This window comes from Bos grunniens, chromosome 4 (genome assembly GCF_055505025.1).
Source record: "Bos grunniens cultivar Pamir isolate PY7600 chromosome 4, Bosgru_T2T1.0, whole genome shotgun sequence".
NCBI classification, from domain to species: Eukaryota; Metazoa; Chordata; class Mammalia; order Artiodactyla; family Bovidae; genus Bos; species Bos grunniens.
The window spans coordinates 46367053-46386944 of record NC_141168.1 but is presented as its reverse complement, the minus strand read 5'-3'; the positions used below and the strand labels follow the sequence as shown (position 1 = coordinate 46386944).

At 38.8% G+C, this 19892-nt stretch overlaps 1 long non-coding RNA gene across 5 annotated transcripts in view; it reads right to left on the bottom strand.

Annotated features, from left to right (window-relative positions):
- LOC147374048 (uncharacterized) overlaps positions 1-19892 on the bottom strand; it is a 364526-nt gene that overhangs the window by 135943 nt on the left and 208691 nt on the right. Inside the window, exon 3 of one of the 5 annotated variants that reach the window (XR_015162377.1) lies at positions 3744-5233. The exons of 2 other annotated variants lie outside the window; for them this stretch is intronic. This is a non-coding gene — a long non-coding RNA (uncharacterized LOC147374048). Of the gene's footprint in view, positions 1-3743; positions 5234-9623; positions 14763-19892 lie in introns of those variants that run through there. 2 more of the 5 variants (XR_015162365.1, XR_015162374.1) reach the window with 2 other exon arrangements.

Sequence of the window (19892 nt, the reverse complement as noted above, 5' to 3'; positions counted from 1 at the left end):
ATAACCTGCATGTGCTAGAGATGTGCAGGGATAGCCAGGCTAGAATTAAAACATGACCCCTGATGAATGAAAAATAACGGATCCTACTTTCCACAGACAGAAGTTGCTCCTTGCACAAAAATATATTCAAAGCATTGAGTTCAAAATATGTAATTTTAAAACACTTTAGGATTATATACCTGTACTTAGTGTGGCGGAGAAGGCAATGGCATCCCACTCCAGTACTCTTGCCTGGAAAATCCCATGGACGGAGAAGCCTGGTAGGCTGCAGTCCATGGGGTCGCTAAGAGTCAGACATGACTGAGCGACTTCACTTTCACTTTTCACTTTCATTCATTGGAGAAGGAAATGGCAGCCCACTCCAGTGTTCTTGCCTGGAGAATCCCAGGGACGGGGGAGCCTGGTGGGCTGCCGTCCATGGGGTCACCCAGAGTCGGACGCGACTGAAGTGACTTAGCAGCAGCAGCAAAAGTGTGGAAGTGGACTTTTGGATAGCAGAGAGACTTAGAATATCACAATGATATACCTATTTGTATTATTCTACTCACTTCCTTTACAAGAGTCATATCATGCAAACATAATAACATGCATGGAATCTTTCATCTTTAACTCCTCCTGTCTCAGTGCATTCCCAATATTCATCAGGGCATCCCCTCTTGAAGGAAAGAGGTGTTCTACTGAAAAATCTATGAGTTATGTGGTTTAACAGGCTTGTCTTTTCTAGTAGTGTTTACAAAACCAAAATCACTGTTTTGTTGTCCTGCTGGGTAACTGCTTTTTATTTTTCAGTATTTGTGTACAAGTTCTATTTGTACCTGTCAGTTTAAATATGGCTAATATCACTTGCTGAGTTTATATTGTATTAAATTTAAATATCAGAGTTTATGAGGCTGAGACCACATTATCCCTTTCCCACAGACTAGAAGCTTCTGGCATCAAGAGAGTTTTGCAAGTAAATGCCAAGAGTCTGATTCAACTTCAAATTCACCAAGAAAACATCTCTGATAGCAAATCCTTTGTTAGGACTTTGAACACCATAATTCTGGCAAGACTTGGAACTGAACCTTTGAGACAGAAGAGGTGGTATAAGCTGCTTCCTAAGGTAGGTCCAGGCTATTTCTCATCTTCAACTGTACCCTGAAGTCTAATCTGAAAATGCCAGAGAAAGAAGGTTGCCAGTCTTGGGATAGGGGAGCAAGTTAAAACATATGCATTGGAAAGGGTACCATGAGAGTGACCAGGGAAAACTGCACATGCATGGTGGGCTCTTACAACTTTTCCTATGGTGCCCTAAGAGAATTAATGAGCTAAAAATGGCACTTAGAACTGAAGTACTGGTTAATAAATTCTGTTTATGATTTTACAGTATAATATGTCATTTTTAACTTTATTTTAGTAATTAAGATTTTATACTTCCACTGCAAAGGGATGTGGGTTCAATCCTAGGGTCAGGAAGATCCCCTGGAGGAGGAAATGGCAACCCACTCCATTATTTCTGTCTGGAAAATCCTATGGACATAGGAGCCTGCCAGGCTACAGTCCATGGGGTCACAGAGTTGGACACAACTCAGCATAAACACCTTTCATCTGATTATAGCCCCAAGGGCAGGAAGGTCATCAAAAAGAAACTGGACTAAAAGAAAAAAAAAAGTAAAAATAACTTTGAAATATATATAGAAATTATCATTATAAACCAAGAAAAAACTGTTATTCTATATCAATGGCTGCTGCTGCTGCTGCTAAGTCACTTCAATCGTGTCCGACTCTGTGCAATCCCAGAGATGGCAGCCCACCAGGCTCCCCCGTCCCTGGGATTCTCCAGGCAAGAACACTGGAGTGGGTTGCCATTTCCTTCTCCAATGCTTGAAAGTGAAAGTGAAGTCACTCAGTCATGTCCGATTCCTAGCGACCCCGTGGACTGCAGCCCACCAGGGTCCTCCGTGCAAATCAAATAACAACTCCCTGCTGCTGCTGCTAAGTCACTTCAGTCATGTCTGACTCTGTGCGACCCAATGGACGGCAGCCTACCAGGCTACCCCATCCTTCGGATTCTCCAGGCAAGAACACTGGAGTGGGTTGCCATTTCCTTCTCCAATGCATGAAAGTGAAACGTGAAAGTGAAGTCGCTCAGTCGTATCTGACTCTTCGTGACCCCATGGACTTCAGCCTCCAGGCTCCTCTGTCCATGGGATTTTCCAGGCAAGAGTACTGGAGTGGGGTGCCATTGCCTTCTCCAAACAACTCCCTAGAATGACATCAGATGTTCTTTTCTGCTATTAAATTTCATGTGCAGAGTTCACTGAATTAGCTTGGGAAAGGAATACAACAAGGATATATATTACCACCCTGTTGATTTAACTTATACACAGAGTACATCAGGTGAAATGCCATGATGGATGAATCACAAGCTGGAAACAAGACTGCCAGGCAAAATACCAACAACATCAGATATGGAAACGATATCATGACTAAAGAGCATCTTGAGGGTGAAAAAGGAAAATGAAAAGATGGCTTAAAACTCAACATTCAAAAAACTAAGATCATAGCATCTAGTCATGTTATTTTTTAGCAAATAGATGGGGAAAGAATGGAAACAGTGATAGAGTTTATTATCTTGGGCTCCAAAATCTCTGCAGATGGTGACTGCAGCCATGAAATTAAAAGACACTTGCTCCTTTGAAGAAAAACTATGACAAACCTAGACAGTGTGTTGAAAAGCAGAGATATTATTCTGTCAACAAGGTCCATATAGTCAAGGCTATGGTTTTTCCAGTAGTCATGTATGGACATGAGGGTTGGACCACAAAGAAGGCTGAGCACTGAATAATTGATGCTTTCAAACTGATGCTGGAAAAGACTCTTGACAGTCCCTTGGAGAGCAAGATCAAACCAATCAATCCCAAAGGGATTCAACCCTGAATATTCATTGGAAGAACTGATGCTGAAGCTCCATTACTTTGGCCACCTGATGTGAAGAGCCAACTCATTGAAAAAGATCCTGATACTGGGAAAGATTGAAGGCAAAAAGAAAAGAGGGCAACAGAGGATGAGATGGTTAGATAGCATTACCAACACAATGGACATGAATCTGAGCAAAGTCCAGGAGAGTGAAGAACAGGGAAGCCTGTTGTCCTGAAATCCAAGGGGTGACAAAGAGTTGGACATGACTTACTGGCTGAACAACAACAATATCGAAAATACTTAATGCATAAATATCGTACTGAAATGCCATATATATATGTGTGTGTGTGTATAAAATATCAATATATTTAGTGCTTAAACTTTACAATTCAACTTATATATATTAACTTCTACATTACTAACACTTTGTTTCATTTCCAGAATTTCTGCATGAAATTCAGAATCATGAACGATAGGAAGGAAAGTACAATGACTTTCTTTCTCATAACTCACCATCATTTATGAGAAATAATGATTCCTTATCATTATCCTATCTATAATCAGAAAACTTGAAAATTAAGATTATATCTATAAATAACTCCAATAACTCAAAAAGGTCATTAGTTAATAAAAACAATAGTAAGGTAAAGGAATTGTTGCATCTAAAAGGTTTATACATCTACAAGGTATTTTTTTTTAATGAGTGCCCAAAAGACATTCAGTATACAATGCTTAATAGTTCTCCTTTCCATCTGAGATAGAAATCTACAAGTAAAGCTTTAGAACATTCCTGCACAAGCCAGGTCCTGCTGTATCTCAAAAAAAAAATAAAAACATTTACCAGTTTCTCAAGAAATTTTAATTTCCTATGTTGGCTTTGGAAATGCCAAGAGCCTTTGACCATTTTTTACTTGTATTCAATTTACAAAGCTATTTTGTATGCACTATGGTCTTTTCCCCTTAAATTCCTTGAGTTACGTGTTTCCCAGGGCTCCTTACTTTCCACATTTTCTACATGGACAAACAGAAGCTCAGAAGAGTTACTGTCTCATAGTCACATGGTTTGTAGTCAGGAGAGCCGATGAACAGATTTGACATTATGCAACTATTCTACATGTAAAACAACATGGCCACCACATTGACCTTTGCCTCAGTCATTGAAACAGAGATCCCTCAAAATAAGGTTTTCCAATTCTGCTCACACTGTGGTAATAATTCTCTTCTTGCCCTGCTCAGTTCAGTTCAGTTCAGTCGCTCAGCCACGTCCGACTCTTCTCGACCCCATGAATCGCAGCACGCCAGGCCTCCCTGTCCATCAGCATCTCCTAGAGTTCACTCAAACTCATGTCCATCGAGTCAGAGATGCCATCCAGCCATCTCATCCTCTGTCATCCCCTTCTCCTCCTGCCCCCAATCCCTCCCAGCATCAGTCTTTTCCAATGAGTCAACTCTTCGCATGAGGTGGCCAAAGTACTGGAGTTTCAGCTTTAGCATCGTTCCTTCCAAAGAACACCCAGAGCTGATCTTCTTTAGAATAGACTGGTTGGATCTCCTTGCAGTCCAAGGGACTCTCAAGAGTCTTCTCCAACACCACAGTTCAAAAGCATCAATTCTTTAGCACTCAGCTTTCTTCACAGTCCAACTCTCACATTCATATATGACCACAGGAAAAACCATAGCCTTGACTAGACGGACCTTTGTTGGCAAAGTAATGTCTCTGCTTTTGAATATGCTATCTAGGTTCGTCATAATTTTCTTCCAAGGAGTAAGCGTCTTTTAATTTCATGGCTGCAGTCACCATCTGCTGTGATTTTGGAGCTAAAAAAAAAATGAAGTCTGACACTGTTTCCACTGTTTCCCCATCTATTTTCCATTAAGTGATGGGACCAGATGCCATGATCTTCATTTTCTGAATGTTGAGCTTTAAGCCAACTTTTTCACTCTCCTCTTTCACCTTCATCAAGAGGCTTTTGAGTTCCTCTTCACTTTCTGCCATAAGGGTGGTGTCATCTGCATATCTGAGGTTATTGATATTTCTCCCAGCAATCTTGATTCCAGCTTGTGCTTCTTCCAGCCCAGTGTTTCTCATGACGTACTCTGCATAGAAGTTAAATAAGTAGGGTGAAAATATACAGTCTTGACGTACTCCTTTTCCTATTTGGAACCAGTCTGTTGTTCCATGTCCAGTTCTAACTGTTGCTTCCTGACCTGCATATAGGTTTCTCAAGAGTCAGGTCAGGTGCTCTGGTATTCCCATCTCTTTCAGAATTTTCCACAGTTTATTACCCTGCTCACACTGTGGTAATTCTTGTCTTGCCCTAACAGCTGGCACCTAAGTTAAAAAAGTAAAGAAGCATTTTAAAAGGCTTCAAGTTAGTAACTGGCAAGAAATGCAACAGCATTGCAAAATAAATTCCATCAAAAAAAAAAAAAGCTAAAGCTCATACTTACGAGTTAATAGCTTTATTTCTACAGATAGAGGAAAATCCATAAGAAATTATGATAAAATGCTGACTCTGGCATACTTGAAAAATCAATAGAAAACATTTAATTTTCAGGAACACAGGATATTTTGATGATATCAGCTTCATTACTTCCACAGATTTAAATGTGCAAGACTTTTGGGAAGAAATGACATTTCATTACAACAAAGTTTCCCTTTGCTCCAACAATATGCTGAATGCCATGATATATAGACACTGAGTGCTTACGGAGGATTACAAACAAACAGCGCCTTTAAAGGGAAATCTCATTTCTAGAGAAAGGAGACATTTTTTGTTTAAATATCGATTTTCCACATGAGGACTGTTAGTCCTGTTTTAATCTACACTATTCTGATTAAAATATCCAATTTGCTCTTTTTGTGTGTGATTATAATCATTTCTATGCTGTCATTAGCCATGGTAATAGCAATTAGGGACAGGGCTTGAAAACTCATAGCAATTCCAATTTTAACCATGGAGCCTTAATGGTTCTAAACATAACAAGGAAGGTATGCAATATCAAATGTGAAAATGAATAAAAACAATAATCAGCATAATAGGATAGAGACATTTGACTGTTCACACATATGGATATACAAACACAAATACATGAAACATTGGGAATTACTGAAATAGGTTAACTTGGAATGTTTTAGTCACTAAATCCCAAATGCTCTAATGCATATTGCCAATAGCATGTTCCTCAAGATCCTGATTTAAATACTAATTAGTTGTTTGCAATTAGTCCATTAATAAGCTTAAAAATTGAAGTATTTTCCTTACTTTCATTTAGTATTGATGTCATAATACTATCAGATCAGATCAGATAAGTCACTCAGTCATGTCCGACTCTTTGCGACCCCATGAATCGCAGCATGCCAGGCCTCCCTGTCCATCACCAACTCCCGGAGTTCACCCAGACTCATGTCCATCGAGTCAGTGATGCCATCCAGCCATCTCATCCTCTGTCATCAGAGTCTTTCCCAATGAGTCAACTCTTTGCCTGAGGTGGTCAAAGTACTGGAGTTTCAGCTTTAGCGTCATTCCTTCCAAAGAAATCCCAGGGCTGATCTCCTTCAGAATGGACTGGTTGGATCTCCTTGCAGTTCAAGGGACTCTCAAGAGTGTTCTCTAACACCACAGTTCAAAAGCATCAATTCTTCGGCGCTCAGCCCTCTTCACAGTCCAACTCTCACATCCATACATGACCACAGGAAAAACCATAGCCTTGACTAGACGAACCTTTGTTGGCAAAGTAATGTCTCTGCTTTCGAACATGCTATCTAGGTTGGTCATAACTTTCCTTCCAAGGAGTAGGCGTCTTTTAATTTCATGGTTGCAGTCACCATCTGTAGTGATTTTGGAGCCCAGAAAAATAAAGTCTGACACTGTTTCCCCATCTATTTCCCATGAAATACTATAAACATGCAAAAAAGAGTAAAAGAAAGTATCACCTTTATAATCAATTCAAATAAAAAGCAGTAGCTCATCTTGAGAAGTTAAGAATTGTTCTGGATCAGTAGAAAGAGACAGGTACAAATTACATGGAAAATATTCATTTAGCATCTCTTCCTCAATATTTTCTTTGTTAGTCATGGAAAATGATCTACCAGACTGTTGGCCTGGCTCTGATTTACCCAAGTAGGTACTATTTACCAAAGCCCTAATCTTTGTGTTTCTCCCTCACTCTGATGACAACTAGAAGTTATGGCTAAACAATTCTTCCTTAGTTTCATAAACTACAGTTTGTTCAACAAATTATCCTGTCTTGGACTTGAATTTAGCTTGCTCCAGGCACGTGATATGAAAATCAACCTCTGAAAGTATTGGATCACAGAATCAATAAGAGAGTCTGGTTCAATCACTCGATCAGACGCCTTGGCTTAAGAAAGTCTTCACGGGAAGCTTCTGTGACAACAGTAGGAGCAAAAGAACTCCTTGAAGTTGCATATAGTTTGGTTTATCTCTGGCCCCAGCTGGTTTCTATGCCAGAGTCAGAGATAAATATTCCATATTTAGGTCCAGGGCTTTCCACACACCCCACCTCTTAGTGGTGCCCTGATATGCTGGGAGGAAATTAAACAACTGCATTTGTTATTCAAAGATGGGCCTTGGATAGTGTAAGTTACATTAGTACCACTGCTTTACATGAGCTCTGCAGCTCTTATTGAGGAACCTAGCTGAGCTCTCTTTAAGGAGTATGACACACATAGAAGATGCCAGAGACATGCTCAAATGGCTTAGATGAACCTCAAGTTCAATTTTGATATTAACTGCCAAGGGAATAGAAATTCTGAATAGTTCTGCACGTCCTATATAACATAATTAAGTGTTGTATGAAGAATGAGCATATCTTATCTTAGTGATAGTGACTGCTTATTTCCTCAACTGAAACCTGTATAAAGTTCTATCTGTTAAAGGTCATGTCATGGGTTCATTCAATAGCTATTAATTATTATTATGTCTCTGTAGACTACAACTGGCAAAAAGCCATTAAATTATACTAAAAGAAAGAATTTTAGGTGTATAAAAATGTCTTATGGAGACTAAAGATACAGATTCAATCAAGCCTCAGAATAAACCTGTAACCAGGGATGCAAATACCAACAGAACATGGCTCATCTCTCATTTCTACCTCTCTGCCAGAGTGCACTATAATTCTAACTCATAAAATACCACCTTTCCTTTTTGAAAAGTTCACGTGGTAGGACATGGGTAACCATATCTCTGAGGTTTATAGATCTTCTATTGAAAAGACCAGCTAGGCTTAAATCCTGATTTTGCATCCCTATCAAGAAATCCCAGTTGGGCCCACTTGGTTTAGTTGCCCACTTCTAAGCATGCAGTAGAGTCAAGTTATATAAATATACACCCCTGCCTTGGGGGAAATTGTTCCTAATATGATAGTAGAGGAACTGTGCAGACAAATAATAATGATAGGGACTTCCCTGGTAGCCCAGTGGTTAAGAATTCACCTGCTAATGCAGGAGACACTGCAGGGTTTGATCCCTGGTCCCCGAAGATCCCATGTGCCTTGGGGCAAGCAAGCCCATGTGCCACAACTACAGAGCCTAAGCATCCTAGAGCCCGAAGCCACCACAATGGGAAGCTGGCACACTGCAACTAGAGAGCAGGCCCTGCTCACCGCAATGAGAGAAAGTCCACATACAGCAACAAAGACCAAGAGCAGCCAAAAGAATAAAATAAATAAAAATTTAAAAGTTAAGAACATAATAATAGCACTAAAAGTTACATGACACTGTTCTTGCTGGGCCTTCAAAAGAAAAGGGCTGTGATTCACACTCCAAAAACAAACCTGTCAATTTAGTCCTGTGGCAGAGCTTCAGACACTGAATTAGTTGAAGTTTTATGGCTCTATTTTCTTTAGAAATGGTGTTGAGTTTACCTTATTCCTCAAAATCAGAGTTAAAAAAATTGTATGAAAATCATAAGGAGATGACGCTTTGTTGTTCATTTGTTTATTCAAAGAACATTGATACTTGCTGGGAACCCCAAAAGAACTAACTATTAATATTATTACAAAGAATAAGAGGAGGTACTTCCCTGGTAGTCCAGTGGCTAAGACTCTGAGCTCCCAATGCAGGGGCCCAGATGTGATCCCTGGTCGGGGAACTAGATCCCACAGGCCGCCACTAAACTTCCTGTATGCCACAACTGAATGATCCCATGTGCTGCAACTAGGACCCAGCGCAGCCAAATAAGGGAAAAAAATTTAAGTAATAAGAAAACTGGATTTCAGCTGGAGCTGGGCGTGTGTGTGTTAGTTGCTAAGTCGTGTCCAACTCTTTGTGACCCCATGGACTGTCGCCCACCAGGCTCCTCAGTCCATGGAATTTTCCAGGCAAGAATACTGGAATGGGTTGCCATTTCCTTCTCCAGGTGATCTTCCTGACCCAGGGCTCGAACCTATGTTTCCCACATTGCCGGCAGATTCTTTACTGTCTGAGTCACCAGGAGTTGGACGTGTAGTAGTTTTAAAAACACCTTTTTTAGAAAGCGACATTCAAGCTAAGACCTGAGAATGGTGAGGAACTTAACTGGGTGAAGAGTGGGAAGAAAGAGATGCAAGCAGAGGGTGTTTTAAATGTAAAATTCAACAAACGTGAACCAACAATAGTGGGAGCTGTAAACATTAAATCCGAGTTAAAACAATCAGCTAGAGAGCATATTGAGGCACATAAGTGATGTAGGAAATATGATATATTATCCTCTACCAAATGGTTGTTTAATTTTTAATTACATTCAATTACCACAAATATTTAATTAGACACAGGTGGTAAAACAGCATCCCATTTTGGTTCCCAGTTCCAAAATATTATGCATTTTTGTCTGCAGTCTACATGTATATATACATATTCATAGAATGCTAGTCAGTATAGATTTAACAGCCTGAAAGAAAGCTTTCCAAGAATAAAAACATTCTGATATTGATAAACAACTGCCTGATTCACAGTTCCCAGTCTTGTGTACAGACCAGCTGTGCTGTTAGTTATCACTTCTGGCATGTGTATAGTAACTCTTAGCTTTATTCCATTTCCAGAGATTCTCTACTTGTCCAACCAAGTTTGAAAACACATGTTTTGAGTTCTGGGAAGATGGCGATGGTGACAGAGTTTTTGAATCTCCTTGCATTCTACATTAAAGAAAAAAAAAGCAACTAAAATAGAGAAATCAAACCCCACAGAAAATATCAACAAGAAAAATAGGTGGAATATATATGTAGAAGATCATGGCATGGTCCCATCACTTCATGGCAAATAGATGGGGAAACAATGGAAACAGTGATAGAGTTTATTTTCTTGGGCTCCAAAATCTCTGCAGATGGTGACTGCAGCCATGAAATTAGAAAACATTTGCTCCTTGGAAGAAAAGCTATGACAAATCTAGACAGCATATTAAAAAGCAGAGGCATTACCTTGCCAACAAAGGTCCATATAGTCAAAGCTATGATTTTTCCAGTAGTCATATATGGATGTAAGAGCTGGATAATAAAAAAGGTTGAGCACTTTGATGCCTTTGAACTGTGGTGTTGGAGAAGACTGTTGAGAGTTCTTGGACAGCAAGGAGATCAAACCAGTCAATCCTAGAGGAAATCAACCCTAAATATTCTTTGGAAGGACTGATGTTGAAGCTCCAATACTTTGACCACCTGATGTGAAGAGCCAGCTCATTGGAAAAGACCCTGATACTGGGAAACACTGAAGGCAGGATAAGAAGAGGACAACAGAGGAGGAGATGGTTGGATGGCACCACCGACTCAATGGATATGAGTTTGAGCAAACTCCAGATAATAGTGAAGGACAAGGAAGCCTGGTGTGCTGCAGTCTACTGGGTCACAAAGAGTTGGACATAACTGAACAACTGAAGAACAACTACTCATTTGTAGCCCCACATGTGAGAAAGTATGGACAAGTCATGACAACTAAAAGACCTGTGTATCATCAGCAACAATGTGGGAAGAAGCAAGGAGGTGCAAGGGGACCTCAAACAGTCAGTAGTACTCAGAGGAAAGGATGAGTTGGTTGAGCACTCCAGCTGAAACTCCAGTCATGGAATAATTGCAGGGGTCCACTGAGATGTCTAAAGTAGCTGAAGCCATAATGATGCCATGAGCTCTCCAGACTGACAAACTGAAAATCCCTTCTTGGCTAAATCCTCACGTTAAAAAGAGTCAGCCTGAAATAAATTCAAATGGAGCATGACCTCAATAGTATGAGTGAAGAAAAGAGAAGGTCCAAAGGAAGTAGGGGAGGAAAACAGAGTCTGGAGATCTCAGAAAATAAGAGGCCACATATCTGAACATTATACCAAAATAACACATCAGGGACCATATTGTTCCTGCTCATCCCTGTGGCTCCATCCCCTAGCATAATTCCTGGTAGATATAGAAACTGGTATAAAAAGTAAAATGGTTTCTAAGAATGGGAGTTATGATACTCTTTTATCATCTTTAATGTAGTCTGGCTCCCTTAACTTCTGCCCATAAAAGAAATTTTTCTATCCCAGTATCTGAGTAACATCTTTAAACTTATATTTTTTTCATTAGGTAGAAGATATCACATTGGGTTTAACTGCGTATAGCATAGAAAAAGTAGAGCTTTTATTATTTCCTTTGTATTCAGAACTGAACCTGTGTTTGTGGGGAGTTTTAATAATCAATCAGTGGAACCTAATAAAGAGAAATTTCACTCAAGGACTGATACAAAGATACAAAAAGGATGCATCAAATACCTTATGCTTTTGCAATAGTTGTTAAAGATTTTCCGAACCAAATATTCCACAAAATATCTCATACCAAAGTTCTTATTAGAAAGGACTCATTCAACTCCTTCTGGAAGTATCCTGATATGGAGAGGCCCAGTATCTTTCAGATCCTCAGTCAAGTTTCAATAATCCTTTATACATGGGTTCAATCTAATAAGCCTGAAGTTTCAGATGCCCTTCTGATAAGCAACTATTTTATCCTGCAATTATTACTTAAACAAGTAGTGGCTGAATTGGAATCAGAGAATTTAATTTCTTGAGTTGCTGTGGTTTTATTGGGCTAAAGGTAGGGGTGATTGCACTAAATAGATTTTTTAAAAAGCTCTTTTCTGAGTACCCTTCTCATAGTAGCCATGCTATTAACTTCATACAATTTTAGTGCAGCGCTTGGATTGTAATAGCCTTTGGACACCTGTGTGTTGTAGTGCAAGATGTATTACATTATTATTTGTGACACCCCTCAAATGCCAATTTACTCTACTGCAGATTGCTCTGTGGGCATAATAAATCTTTACAAACCCATCTAAAGTGGCTGTGCTACACACTTCAGCCCATCCCCCCATTCATTTTGCACAGCAGAGTCTATGAAGTGGTTATTATATTATGGTTTCTATTAACCTAAAATTATTGTTAATATTTTATGACACTTGAAGAAACATTATATAGTGAACAACCATTCATCCAGTCATCACAGTAATCATTCTGTCATTTTGTTTTTGTCACTTTATATTTTGGTAGCACTTCACAAATTTCACATACACAGATGTGCACCTTTTATTTGTTCAATCCTCTCAAAATCTGGGATAGAGAGAGCAAATGACATATATATTTCATTGAAAAGGAGTAAGGGCTAAAGTTTTTCATGATTCACCTATAGTCATACTAACAGTATATGGTTTAAAGATGATATTAGCCATATTGATCATTAGAGGACCTCTTCAATGCGGATATTTTAGTCATAGTTTACCTATATAGAAGGGTTATGAAGGAAGGCAAGTTAAGAAGTTATTGCAATAATTCAGGAAAGAAAAAGATGATATTTGATTGACACTGATAGTGATGGAGGACTTTCTAAAAATATTTGCAAACTAGAGTCAACAGGATTTGCTGTTACAAGGCATGAACACAGGACAACATCACAATGTTGGCTTTAAGCAGCTAGAAGAATGTTGTTGCCATTTTTTTTAGATGGAAAGGGGATGGGGGAGGAATATTTTGGGGTGTCAAGATCCAAGAGCTTAGGTTTGAGCTTTTTAAGTTTGAGATACCTATTAGACATTCAACTAAGAATATTGAACACATGGATGGATAGGTAAGTTTGGAGTTTTAATGAAATGTCTCAGCTGGAGATATGCTTTGAGATTCATCATGTAAATACGTCATTTAAAGCCTTGAGACTGAATGGTGGTTGTGAAGATAAAGTGATTTCCTAAAATCCAGATGAAAAAAAGTGTTTCAAAAAGTAGGAGTGATCAACTGTGTTAAAGATTGCATTGTGCTAAGTCAATTAAAAGCTTCGAGTTGAACATTGTCTTTCCCAGCAGAGAAGTCCTTCATGTGGTGGACAAGAGCTATTTTGATGGAGGGGTATGTACCGAACACTACAGTGATGTCCAGAGCATGAGAAGTGGAATGAGGGATTATAGAAATTCCCTTAAAGGTGTTTGGCTAGAAAAAAAATGTGACAGAAACTGGAGGAAAGTAAGGGGTCAAGAGAGACTTTTTCCTCTTTTTTTCAAACCAAGAAAAATAACAGCATAATTGTATACCATTAGAAAATGCATGGGAGCAGGAGAAGTTGATTACGCAAGAGACAGAAGAAATAATTATTAAAGCAAAAGTCTAACAAGCAAAAGGAGATATAGTCCACTGTGAAATAAACAGGTTGGTAACAGACAAGAACATAAAACATTTCTCAATAATGTACTGGAAGAGGCAAAGAATCTGGATACACGTGCAGACACGTTGACATATGTAGTGGTAAGAGTATGTGGAAATCCTCTTCTAATTGCTTCTATTTTTCTCAGTGAAATAGGATGCAAGAATATTACCTAAAAGTGAGGGTGCCAGAACCACACTATTTCAATTACAATTGCTTCACAGTCTATTTCCCCAATGTTTTTATCTTTTCCACAAATTTCTTGTTCTGTTTTCTAACTACAGTTTTTGGCCATATTCATATATTATTAAGAGGACCTGTACTGTACTATATTAAGTTTCTAACAACAAAATAGTGTTGATTGAAATTAAATATATGAATTTGTACATAATTGACATCTTAACAATATTGTATCTTTCCAGGAAACTGGCAGGCCTCTCCATTTATTCTAGCTTCATTTTACATCCTCTGATAAACCCTATTAGTCTTATTCCTTTGTTGGTGAGTTAAATCTTAGGTATTTTATGGTTTTGCTTTTTTTAAAATGTGAATTCTCCTCCTCTTATCTCATCCTATAGCATTTAAACTAAAATGTTTATTACTTGTATAAAGGAGAGCTAACTTAATTTCCACAAACTAGCATTTTTTGTGTGACTTTGGGCAATCTCTGTCTCTGCAGTTGGAAAAAGAATAAATAAACTAAATGACCTCTGTAATTTTAAGAAATCTAAACAGAAAGACACTAATATTATTCGTATTTAACTTACTACCTATCTGAGTCTCAGTTCAGTTCAGTTCAGCCGCTCAGATGTGACTGACTCTTTGCAACCCCATGGACTGCAGCACCAGGCTTCCCTGTCTATCACCAACTCCCAGAGCTTGCTCAAACTCATATCCATTGAGTCAGTGATGCCATCTAACCATCTCATCCTCTGTTGTCCCCTTCTTGTCCTACCTTCAATCTTTCCCAGAATCAAGGTCTTTTCCAGTGAGTCAGTTATTTGCATCAGATGGCCAAAGTATTGGAGCTTCAGCTTCAGTTATCAGTCCTTCCAATGAATATTTAGGACGGATTTCCTTTAGGATGGACTGGTTGGATCTCCTTGCTGCCCAAAGAACTCTAAAGAGTCTTCTCCAACTCCACAGTTCAAAAGCGTCAATTCTTAGGTGCTCAGCTTTATTCATGGTCCAACTCTCATACCCATACATGACTACTGGAAAAAAAAAAAAAAAAAAAACACACATAGCTTTAACTAGACAGACTTTTGTTGGTAAAGTGGTGTCTCTGCATTTTAATATGCTGTCTAGGTTTGTCATAGCTTTTCTTCCAAGGAGATCTTTTAATTTCAAGGCTGCAGCCGCCATCTGCAGTGATTTTGGAGCCCAAGAAAATAGTCTGCCACTGTTTCCATTGTTTCCCCATCTATTTGCTATGAAGTGATGGGACAAGATGCCATGATCTTTGTTTTTTAATGTTGAGTTTTAACCCAGCTTTTTCACTCTCTTTCACTTTCATCAAGAGGCTCTTTAGTTCCTCTTTACTTTCTTCCATAAGGGTGGTGTCATCTGCATATCTGTGTCTCATAATTGAGTCTCAGAGTGTATAATTTACTCAACATCATCCCGTGGATAATGACAAAAACTTATCTAGTTTTTGGTAACTTGAAAACACTTTCCAACAGACAATACTTGGTTATCTAGAGCTAAGAAGCAAACCACTCCAAACTATAGTGGCTTAAAACAAAAACAACCCATCTGCTTACAATTATTTGGTTTAGCAACTTAGCAGACCTTCACTGGGGGAAACTGTCTTTGCTCTGTGTACAGCTGACTGGACTCATTTATGCAGACATAGTTAATTACCATGTTATCTGGAAGCTGATTGACCCCAGTAGCCACCATCTAACAGCTAGGAGTTAGCTAGTTCTGTTGGTCACAGTGCCTTGGTTTTCCTCTGCCTCCCGTATAAAGCAGGCTATTTTGGGCATCCTGTGGTTGAAGAGTGAAGCCACAATGTGTAAGAACAAGCTTGTGGTCATATTTGCTGATGACCCATTGGTCAAATCAAGTCACATGACCAAGTCCATAATGACTGTGGAAATGGACTAGACAGGGACAGATAAGAGGAGGTGTTTCTCGTTTATAATTATTACTATAATAATTTACTACAGCCCTCAATATGGTTCAGCAGAGCATCACTTTCTAGAATCAGTACACAAAATTTCAATTGGTTCAAGTTTTAGGAAGCATGCATAGTAAGTCCAATGAGGTTATTTGACCTAAAATCTCCCAAAGCTCTCACATTCCTAATTTCCCCCTATCAATCTGCTACAGACATCTGCCATTTCAGCACAAGATAGTGAAAAACTTAAGTTCTGTTATGAATTTGTTCCTTATAAGATATATATCACTATGAAATAGCCTCCACATAGATTTATCAGAAAATTTCCAATGGGACCACTACCTTAGTAGTGACATTTGAAATAAATAAGGATTTTTGCCTATTTAATGGAAAGAATGGGGAATAATCATTTTCTGTATAAGATTGCTGCTCTGAGAAGGTAGATTTGGGTTCAACATCACTTTAGAAGTCCTTGGAAAATCAATAAGGTACCAGGGAAGGGTACAAATTTTGAAGACTTATTTATATTTCAGTGAATCCTAGAGCTGACATTTGAATGTAGGAAGTCTTTCAGCAACTTTACTTTTTATTCACTCATTTACTATAAACTTGACTCCTTTACATTTGCCATCATATATACCTTAGTAATTTTTCTCTACCAAGCATGCTACTAATACTTTTTGCCATATTTGGACTTTCAAATCATAATGACATTAAATATGAGAAATATATTCTAAAGAAGAGCAATTTCTAAAATTGGTATCCAGGCTTCGTGAGTTCACAGAATATTCGTATTTTAATTTCTTCATTTCTAGAAAAAAGAGAATAAAATTAGTTCTATCCATTCTCACGTAAAAGGTGTGAGGATAAAGCTTATCCTAAACTATCTCAAGCTTCTGAAGAAAAATGATATTGTATAACCAAGTTATTCTACCTTTATTTCTCAATTTTAATATAAAATCATGACCCAACAAAAGAAACCAAATAGCTAATTAATAAACTAGAGTCAAGCTACCCTCTGAACACGGATGATTACCATTTACTTTAACTAAAATTCTATTGTTAATTTAAACTCCTACTCTCTGTATATGTTTTGCTTCCATGATTATATTTTATTTTCTCAGTGTTAACATGTAACAACTATGATCAATACTTCCAAAGACAGTTCATATCTAAAAATCAATACATTAAATCTTATAATTATCATCAATAAAAATCAATTAGAAAACTAAATTAAGAATCATTCATTTAACTATTTCTATTCTCTTTGGTAGGCATTAGTAAATGGCCTTTCATGATATTCTGTAGAGAAGAGACAGGAAGCAATATTTGAGAAGCAGCTGATTTTTTATAAGGTGTCAAACAAGTGATGTCTCTCCCTCCCTCCCTTCCTCACTCCCTTTTGTCCATCTTTCCTTCCATCTGTCTTCCTTAATCCTTTCAGAAAATTCTGCCATGTTTACCAAGTTGAATGAAGGAAGGTAATAGGAAATTCTTTTGTAAGAAAGAAATTCTTATTTTAGAGAAGAAGCATTTTGGTACCCAGAAAGCAATTAGTGGAAGTAACCACAGAATTAGGAAAGCGGGCTGGCTTGGTGTGACTAATGAGAAAGGGCAATATATGAAGGCAAAGGACAATTACCAGAGCAGACAGGAAAGAAATGATTACAAATAGGTAGGCCAGAGAAAGTATCAAGGAAAGTTGATTTGACTGAGCTTTGCTCACTGTGAGAATTTTCTAGGTAACTGTCAAATGGGAGACAGAGGGGTAGATGGGGAAGTGAGAGGAGCTAGTGAGATTTTGACCATGACTAGCTGGATTTAGTTATTTAAAGTATGTGCCTATGGATGACCCTTTGAATCTATTTGTCACTTCCACTGTATATCTTAAGATATTTGATTTAGGTCATACCTGAATGGTCTAGTGGTTTTCCCTACTTTCTTCAATTTAAGTCTGACTTTTGCATTAAAGACTTCATGATCTGAGCTACAGTCAACTCCCAGTCTTGTTTTTACTAACTGTATAAAGCTTCTCCATCTGTAGCTGAAAAGAATATAATCAATCTGATTTCAGTATTGATCATCTGGTGATATCCATATGTAGAGTCATTTCTTCTGTTGGAAGAAGTCATTGCTATGACCAGTGTGTTCTCTTGGCAAAACTGTTGGCCTTTGCCCTGCTTCATTTTCATGTATACAATTCAAGAAGCAACAGTTAGAATGGGACATGGAACAACAGACTGGTTCCAAATAGGGAAAGGAGTACGTCAAGGCTGTATATTGTGACCTTGCTTATTTAACTTATATACAGAGTACACCATGTGAAATGCCAGGCTGAGTGAAGCACAAGCTGAAATCAAGATTACTCAAGAAATATCAATAATCTCAGATATGCAGATGATAACACCCTTATGGCAGAAAGTGAAGAACTAAGGAGCCTCTTGATGAAACTGAAAGAGGAGACTGAAAAAGCTGGCTTAAGACTCAACATTCAAAAAATGAAGATCATGGCATTCAGTCCCATCACTTCATGGCAAATAGATGGGGAAACAATGGAAAGAGAGACAAACTTTCTTTTCTTGGGCTCCAAAATCACTTCAGATGGCAGCTGCAGCCATGAAATTAAAAGACAATTGCTCCTTGGGAGAAAAGCTCTGACCAACCTAGAAGCACCTTAAAAAGCAGAGACATTACTTTGCCAATGAAGGTCCGTCTAGTCAAGGCTGTGGTTTTTCCAGTGGTCAAGTATGGATGTGAGAGTTGGACTACAAAGAAAGCTGAGTGCTGAAGAATTTATGCTTTTGAACTGTGGTGTTGGAGAAGACTCTTAAGAGTCCCTTGGACTGCAAGGAGATCCAACCAGTCCATCCTAAAGGAAATCAGTCCTGAATATTCATTGGAAGGACTGATGCTGAAGCTCTAATACTTTGGCCACCTGATGCAAAGAACTGACTCCTTGGAAAAGACCCTGATTCTGGGAAAGTTTGAAGGTAGGACAAAAAGGGGATGGCAGAGGATGAGATGGTTGGATGGCATCACCAACATGAGAAACATGAGTCTGAGCAAGCTCCAGGAGTTGGTGTTGGACAGGGAAGCCTGGCGTCCTGCAGTCCATGAGGTCGCAAAGAGTCGGACATGGCTGAGTGACTGAACTGAACTTATGGATGACCCCAGGTCTCCAGATGTTCATCTCAGCCAGAAGGAAGCTAAAGGGCTATAAGAGGACATCACCATGGCCAATGGTGATAGGATCACCTGAGACAAGTTTGGAGAGAAAAGAGAATAGAAATAAAATATATTACTTTTAAAACTACAGCAACAACTTGAAAGTTATTTTTGTAAATGTCAAGAGAAAAATAGCTTAACAGCTGTTCCTGCCTGTAGGAGCTGACACAAACCAACTCTCAGGAGTAATTTCTCAGGGAGAAGAACTTGCCCTACACAATAGGAGTTTACCAAATGATCAACTTTACTTTTTGAAACATTTTTGAGTCCTACAAATGAACTTGAAAGATGCTAAAGGGAAACCTCACCTAAATGGAGTTCAGTTCAGTTCAGTCGCTCAGTTGTGTCCGACTCTGCAACTGCAGCATGCCAGGCCTTCCTGTCCAACACCAACTCCCAGAGTTCACACAAACTCACATTCATCGAGTTGGTGATGCCATCCAGCCATCTCATCCTCTGTCGTCCCCTTCTCCTCCTGCCCCCAATTCCTCCCAGCATTAAGGTCTTTTCCAATGAGTCAACTCTTCACATGAGGTGGCCAAAGTATTGGAGTTTCAGCTTTAGCATCAGTCCTTCCAATGAACACCCAGGACTGATCTCCTTTAGGATGGACTGGTTGTTAGGAGCCCAGAAAGGGAATCTCTCATCATCTACCATCCTAATATAGACGCCAACTGAAAGAGACACACATACCTAGCATTTGTGGCAGGAAGTGATACTACTTTACTACCACAAGCAGGGAAAGAAAGATCCCCTTGCCTGGTAACAACTCAGCCAATGAGAAGCTGTCACAACTCAGTCAATGAACAGGTACCGTGCTTCAAACTCCCAGTTTCCACCTATGGACTTCTTGATTATAACAGTCCCTCCCAATTTCCCCTTTTCCTACATAAAAGCATTTCTCTCTTTTTTTCTTAATAGTCTTGTATGAGGTTCACCATAACTACATGTCTCATATTGCAGTTTTTGCTGCTTCTGAACAAACCCATTTTGCTGG